The 7,650-nt window shown below is 45.3% G+C and overlaps 1 long non-coding RNA gene across 1 annotated transcript; it reads left to right on the top strand.

The window, feature by feature from the left end:
* On the top strand, positions 1–5,259 carry LOC140720774 (uncharacterized). Its single transcript, XR_012097256.1, has 3 exons — positions 1–152; positions 3,732–3,904; positions 5,106–5,259. It is a non-coding gene; the product is annotated as an uncharacterized lncRNA (long non-coding RNA).
* The last annotated feature ends 2,391 nt before the right edge of the window (positions 5,260–7,650 follow it).

Raw genomic sequence — 7,650 nt, 5'->3', positions numbered from 1 at the left:
TGTTTTTTTCGTTCTTTGAGGAAGTGGGTCAGCGGCGGGTCCGGGTCCGGGTCCGCGTTCGGGATCGGGATCGGGAGGGGGTCCTCGCCCCCTTGGACGGGGTGCCGGAGACGGATTATTCTCTGCGGGGCAACACCAACGATTTCCCTTCGGTGAGTATTGAAGCCGGTCCCGAGCGGGGAGGTCTGACGTTGAGTGGTGAGTTAACTTTCCCGAACTCAAACAAGAGAAAATCTGCAGATGCTGGAAATGCGAGCAACGCGCACAAAATGCTGGAGGAACTCAGCAGGCCGGGCAGCATCTAGGGGAAGAATACAGTCGACATTACCGGCCGAAACTCTTCGGCAGGACTGGAGAATAAAAGGTGGGGGTGGGGAGGGAGAGAGAAACACAAGGTGATCGGTGAAACCTGAAGGGGGAGGGGATGAAGTTTCCCGAACTGGCGGCCTCGCCTCGCTTCCTTCACAGAATCTGCCGGGGTCGGTCCGGGTTGTGAGACCTTCACACCGAACCGTCTGAGATGAGCCGCCGCTCAGCCCCTGTTGTTCTGGTCTTATTAGCAGGATGACGTAAAACATGTTTCTATCTTGTTACTGACGGAGAATCGTATAATTTGTGTTCCGTGTGTTATCTGAATGTACTTGCCTGTGATGCTGCTACAAGTCAGTGTTTCTCTGTCCCTGTACCTTCCCGTACTTGTGCACTTGGCAATAAATTCAACAGGACCTGAGAAATCTCAGTGAGATTTGATTAGTGATGATCATCTTGGCAGCTCGGTAGGTCGAATGTATGAGACAGTACACTGTTAAATGCAAAACCCTGAACAGTGTTGATGATCAGAGGGATCTTAGACTCCAAGTTTATCGCTCCCTGAAAGAGACTGCACAGATTGATCGGGTGGTTAAGAAGGCAAATGGCGTGGTTGTCTTTATTAGTTGAAGCATTGAGTTCAAAAGTCGGGAAGTTGTGTTGCAGCTTTATAAAACTAGTTAGACCACATCTGGAGTGTTTCATTCAGTTCTGGTCGCTCCCATTCTCGGAAGGATGTCGGGGCTTTGGAGTGGGCGCAGAAAAGGTTTACCAGGATATTGCCTGGATTAGAGGGCATGAGCTTTAACGGGAGGTTGGACAAAATTGTGTTGTTTTCTCTGGAGCCGTGCCAGCTGGGATGAGACTGGATAGACGTTTATAAGATTAACAGAGGATCAGAAGCCATGTCTCAGAAAGGCAGCGTCCATTAGCAAGGACCTCCAGCACCCAGGGCATGTGGTTTTCTCAATGTTACCAGCAGGTAAGGAGGTACAGAAGTCTGAAGGCTCACACTCAGTGATTCAGGAACAGTCTCTTCCCCTCTGCCATCCGATTGCTAAATGGGTATTGAACCCTTGAACACTACCTCACATTTAAAATATATAGTATTTCTGTTTGTTGCACGATTTTTAATTTATTCACAGAAACATAGAAAACCTATAGCACAATACAAGCCCTTCGGCCCACAAAGTTGTGCCAACATGTCCCTACCTTAGGAATTACTATGGTTACCCATACCCTCTATTTTTCTAAGCTAGTATTTCTTTATTTTTCTCCAGGTACCTATTGTGCTGTCTTGTCATAACCATTTCAGACCTGGGAAAAAGACTATCCACACGATCAATGCCTCTCATCATCTTATACACCTTTATCAGGCCACCTCTCATCCTCTGTTGCTCCAAGTAGAAAAGGCCGAGTTCACTCAAACTTTTCTAATAAGGCATGCTCCCCAATCCAGGCAACATCTGTGTAAATATCCTCTGCATCATTTCTATGGTTTCCACATGCTTCGTGTAGTGAGGCAACCAGAATTGAGCATAGTGGGGTGTGATCAGCGTCAGATATAGCTGCAATATTACCTCTCGACTCCTAAATTCAATCCCACGATTGATGAAGGTCAATGCATCATATGCCTTCTTAACCACAGAGTCAACCTGCGTAGCAGCTTTGAGTGTCCTATGGACTGGGACCCCAGGATCCCTCTGATCCTCCACACTGCCAAGAGTCTTACCATCAATGTTATATTCTACCAGCATGTATGACCTAACAAAATGAACCACTTCACACTTATCCTGGTTGAATGCCATCTGCCACTTTTCAGCCCATTTTTGCAACCTATCAATGTCCCACTGTAACCTCTGACACTATCCACAACTCCCCCAACCTTTGTGTCATCAGCAAACTTGCTAACCCATCCCTCCACTTCCTCATCCAGGTCATTTATCAAAATCAAAAAGAGTAAGGGTCCCAGATATACTGTAAATGATTTAGTTGTTTATTTTTATTATTTTATTTTGGTTTTTTTTTCCCTTCTATAATATGTATTGCATTGAACTGCTGCTGCACAGTTTTCAAATTTCATGACACACACCGGTAATAATAAACCTGATTCTGATTCTGAGTGGACAGACAATCTATTTTTCCTGGGGGTTGAAATGTCTAATATATTTATGGTGAGAGGAGATGTAAGCAGCATGTTTGTTTCTTTACACAGAGTGGTGGGTAGCTGGAAAACTCTGCCTGGGGTGGGAGACCCGACTGGTCACGTGATCCCGTTTGCCCCTCCCATTTAACAGCAGTTGGGCAGCACCTGTGCATCTGTTTCCGAGGCCCTGCCCTCCGGATGATGTGACACTCACTTCGCGCATGTTCACTGTCTCCGGCCGGGCGGTGTTTTCTTTTCCGCTCAGTGCTGAAGTGCATCATCTGTGGGATCGAGGGAAGGGTCCTCACCTCCTGGGTGGGGGAGCCAGGGGTCGGGATCACTGTCTGTAGGCTGAAGATATTGCTTTCCCATCGGTGAGTATTGTGACCAATCCCAAGCGGGGAGATCCGATGTTGGCCGTGAGCCCCGAACTGAGGACCAATTACTCATTTATTTTCCGATTATCTGGGCTGGTCAAAAATGTGTCGACTTCAGTTAATCTGCATTTAATGATCCAAACCTGGAACCCAGGCTGTCAATTTCCGCAAAGTTGAAATGGCAGACCCACCAACAGATCACGTGAGGCTGTTTACTGCAGATCTGCCCTACCCTTCACTTTGTGATGCAAGATGACGTGGTGTGTGCTCAGAGTCCCCGGATGGGTCAGGATGCTTCCTCTATGTTGTGTTGGGGAATCTGATGTTGGTCACAGAGTCCCGTTAACTTCCCCCAACTCGCCTCATTTCCTAAGGCTGCTCACATTTGCAGTTGAGCTTTCTGGCTGTTGTGTCTTCTCCCGGACTGGGGTGGGTGAGAATGGAGAACGTCCCAGGTTTTGGGGATCTTTGATTTCACTGCCTGCTTTACCGAGGGACTGGGAAGTCTAGGGGGGAGAGTGGTTTCTGTGATGTGCACGTGGCCAAGTGGTTAAGCAATCTGAAGGTCATGAGTTCGAGCCTCAGGCCAGGCAGTGCGTTGTATCCTTGAACATGGCACTTAACCACACATTGCTCCTGCACGTTTATAGCCCAGATGGATCAAATCACCTAATCCTGTTCCTGTGTCTTATGTATTACCATGACAGAATGATGACTCCTTCTTATCCCATATTGTTTTGTGATGTGTGAGGGACAATAAAAGATTGTTCACTGAGATTATTATATTTCGCTTCAACGTTTAAATTACAGTGAGTTTTGTTCTTAGTAACATTAAGCAGAAATGTTTGGTTCTCCTTTTCATTGTTAATGTGCTTCATTATCTCTCTGGTTAATGTTAGACCTGCGGTGAGAGGTTTATTGGAAGAAAAACCCCAACTGGAAGCAAACCACGGCTGAAGATGTGGGAATAGCAACAAGTGAACCAGCCTGAGGACAGACAGCATCAACTGGAGAGAACAACTCTGAATCAGCTGACTTGGAGTTCCCAGTGAGTCAGTGAGGAGGAAGTTTGGTGAGTCTCATTTACTCAAACACTGGTCCTTTATACATTACATACCTGTACAATAGAAGGTGGGAAATAGTTGGAGTGAGACTGAATGTGCCCAGAAGAACCATTTATGCCTCTGTCAGACACAGTTGCAATCACACCAGGTCTGGTAATGTGCTTCCAGCAGCCCAGCCCTTTAAAATCACTCGCATTTTGTGGAAGTCAGATCTGGATAAAGTGGTGGAAATCGGGCAGAATCTCAAGTTGCTGGAGATCTGCACTAAAAACTGAAAATGAAGTCATCGTGACAAAATGTTTTAAACCTGAATTGTAAAGATTGTTCCTCTCCCCACAGCTGTTCCTTACATGCTGAGCAGTTTGGTAATTCCAATTTCTTTTTATTACATTCACTCTGGATTGGTTTATGTTTCCTGAAATGTACCAGTTTTAATATGGAAATGGAAATGGCTCACTCTGTGATAGTAGAACAGTAAAGTAACCACAACTTTCCCCTGCAAATTACCCTGGTACCAATTAGTTTGTTATTCCTAGAAATGTGGTCAGTACAGTTGTTGTGAACAAAGTTTACAAAAATAATCTCAGGAATGTTCGGCGTTATGTATGAGGAGCATTTGATTGTTTTGGACCTGTGCTCAATGGAGTTCAGAGGGACGGTGGGGGTGGTGGAGGCGATGTATGGTTAAGTAAACCTACCAACTGCTGAAAAGCCTGGATACAGCGGACATGGAGAGGATGTTTCCATTAGACTGTGACCTGACAGCACAGTTTCGGAATAAAGAAGCTTCCCTTTAAAACTGAGAGGAGAATAATTTTTTGGCCAGAAGATGTCTGATCTGTGGAATTTGTTGCCACAGAGGTTGGTTGAAGCTGCCATTTGGGTATATTTATGACAGAGATTAATATATTCATGATTGCTGAGTAGCTCAGGGTTACAGGAGGAAGGCAGGAATATGGTGTTGGAATGAAAATCAGCTGTGGTTAAATGGTGGGGCAGACCAGATGCATCGAATCATCTAATTCTGTTCCTGACTGAATGATGGCTCCTCCTTATCACGTATCATTTTGTGATGTGTGAATGACAATAAAAAAATGTTTACTGAGATCATTATATCAGCCTTCAACGTTTTGTTCTTAGTAACATTAACCAGAAATGTTTGGTTCTCCTTATTATTGTTATTGTGCTTCATTATCTCTCTGGTTAAAGTTGGACCTGCGGTGAGAGGTTTATTGGAAGAAAATCCCCAACTAGAAGCAAACCACGGCTGAAGACGAGGGAACAGCAACAAGTGAACCAGCCTCAGGACTGAGAGCATTAACTGGAGAGAACAGCTTTGCCTCAAGAGACTCGGAGATTCCATTTATTCAGTCAGGAGAAAGTTTGGTGAGTCTCATTTACTCAAACACTGATCCTTTAGACATTACATACCTGTATAAGGGAAGGTGGGATATAGTTGGAGTGAGACTGAATGTGCCCAGAAGAACCATTTATGCCTCTGTCAGACCCAGTTGCAATCACTGCAGGTCTGGTAATGAGCTTCCAGCTTTCAGCCCTTTAAAACCACTCCTATTCTGTGGAAGTCGAATCTGGAGAGAGTCACTCAGAGACCGTATAAGTGCAAACGCTTTGTTCCAAGCACCTGATGCTTACTCAGTTAGTCACTCAGACAGGCACAGTCAATGACTGTCCCCACCCAATCCACTAACTGACTAACAATTCCCCTTACACCACAGATATATCCATCCAGATACTCCCCACGCAACACAGGCTGGAGCCAAAGATATTTACTACATGACCCGCCCCTATAGACAAATTACAGAACAGTCATAATGGCTTCCAGACACAGAACAGACTGAAGCTGTCCTATCTCTTCGCATGAGTGCACATGGAGGTAAGCATCCTGAAACCCTAGCTAGCTACCCTCAAGAAGAAACATGGCTCAGCATGGCTTAGCACATCTGTTGATCATCAGCAGTTTCTTTCAGAAAAACAGGCTGCTATTGTTTAATGAAGTGTTAACCCTTTTACATACTTTATCATTCCCTCCTTTAGATCATTACATGATCAACAAAGCAGAAACTTTTTACAGAGAGAGCAACCGAGTACAGATTTGACTTCTCAGTGGGTAAAGACAGTGTACAACAGTAATTATAACAAAGATATGTACAACTATTAGGGCATAATGCAGTATCATGCCCCACATATTACCAAACAGGCCTTCGAAGATCACCGTTTCGATCCTTCGGTGAACCCATGTAAATCCTGCCCTACTTTCTTGATGCTGTCAATCTCCTTTGCAGTGTGCTCGGAGAGGGATGTAATGTTAGTAGATTCATCAGGGATATAGGTTCAACATTCTGTGTCAATAATAGCACAGGTTCCCCCTTTCTCAGCTAGGATAAAATCTAAAGCCATACAATTCTGTAGGACTGTTTGCCAGATTGCAATAATTTCAGTGGATATTTCTGTTACTTTGGCCTGTGTTACTGTCAGGGCCCCTGCAGTATTGTGGCCAGCTCCTCAAGTGCTTGTATCCAAATTGATTATCTCTCGTGAATTCCCGGCTACTCCATAGGAGAGAAAAGTAATAATCCAAAATCAATCAGTCTCAGTTGTTCCTCTCTGCTGCTGGGCACCTGCAATTATGGCCAGGATGCATGTTTCCCAGTATTGGAAGTTCCGTTTGGTGGGGGACTGAGACACCATTCCTCAAAACACTGACAGCCACAGTCATCTCTGTCTGGATCACAGGTCCTCATCTCACTTCCCCGGATGTTATTTGAGAAAGCCCAGGCTGAGAGTTCCTCACTCTGGTTGAGCGGAATTACTGACATTGGAACCATAGTTTTACCATGCTGTGGAATTTCAGCACAAACCCAGCAGGCCCCTAGTTCTACCTGTTTGGCATAGGTGTGACAGAAAGACGGAAATGTGTTAACATGGGGGCCCCCGGATGCTGGGGTGAGCCCTCTCAAAGACATAAACATGAACACCACTAACAACCAATACATTCCCGTTAGTCCGAGAGAGACCTTCTACTCAGTTCCTTCAGTAACATGTTTGGCACCTAATGATGTATCCACCGAGATTGCCCCTTCAGTTTCACACCCATGTGAGTGTTCGGCACACCTAATATGGTCCTCTCCACCGAGGTCCAAGATTCCCTCAATCCCAGTTGTTTGTCAGGAAAAAAATATCCCAGGTTCCATGGTGGGATAGTCACCCCTCTCTGCAGAGTAGTTCTCTTCCTTATAAGCCTGTTGCACCTGTGAATGTATGCTTGGAAAATTTTGGTTAGTTGGCATATATATGTCCCCATGTCTTCCCCTCGGGTATGAATATCCAATTTTGCTGGTAGACTTTATGGGAGCAATGGTACACAAGGTCTTAGTCCCCAGGGTGTCTTCATGGGCCGTCCATAAATGATTTCAGCTGGTGACAACCCTGTTTTCCCCTGTGGGGTAACCCTCATGTGGAACTGGGTAACTGTAGGACCTTCAACCAAGTGAGTCCAGTCTCCACTGTTAGTTTGGACAATTTACTCTTCAGAGTGCCATTGGCTCTCTCCACTGTGCCAGCGGCCCGTGGGTGGTGTACACAGTGGAATTGTTGCTTGATAGCTAGTTCGTTACGTATGCCTTTGTTTACTTTCATCACGAAGTGTGGGTCATTGTCAGAGCTCAGCATATCTGGCAGGCAGTACCTGGGAATTATTTCCCGTAATAATACCTTCACAACAGTCATAACAGTA

Source organism: Hemitrygon akajei, unplaced genomic scaffold, assembly GCF_048418815.1.
Source record: "Hemitrygon akajei unplaced genomic scaffold, sHemAka1.3 Scf000047, whole genome shotgun sequence".
Lineage (NCBI taxonomy): Eukaryota > Metazoa > Chordata > Chondrichthyes > Myliobatiformes > Dasyatidae > Hemitrygon > Hemitrygon akajei.
Note: the sequence above shows the minus strand (reverse complement) of the source record. Positions and strands in the feature narration are given on the sequence as shown.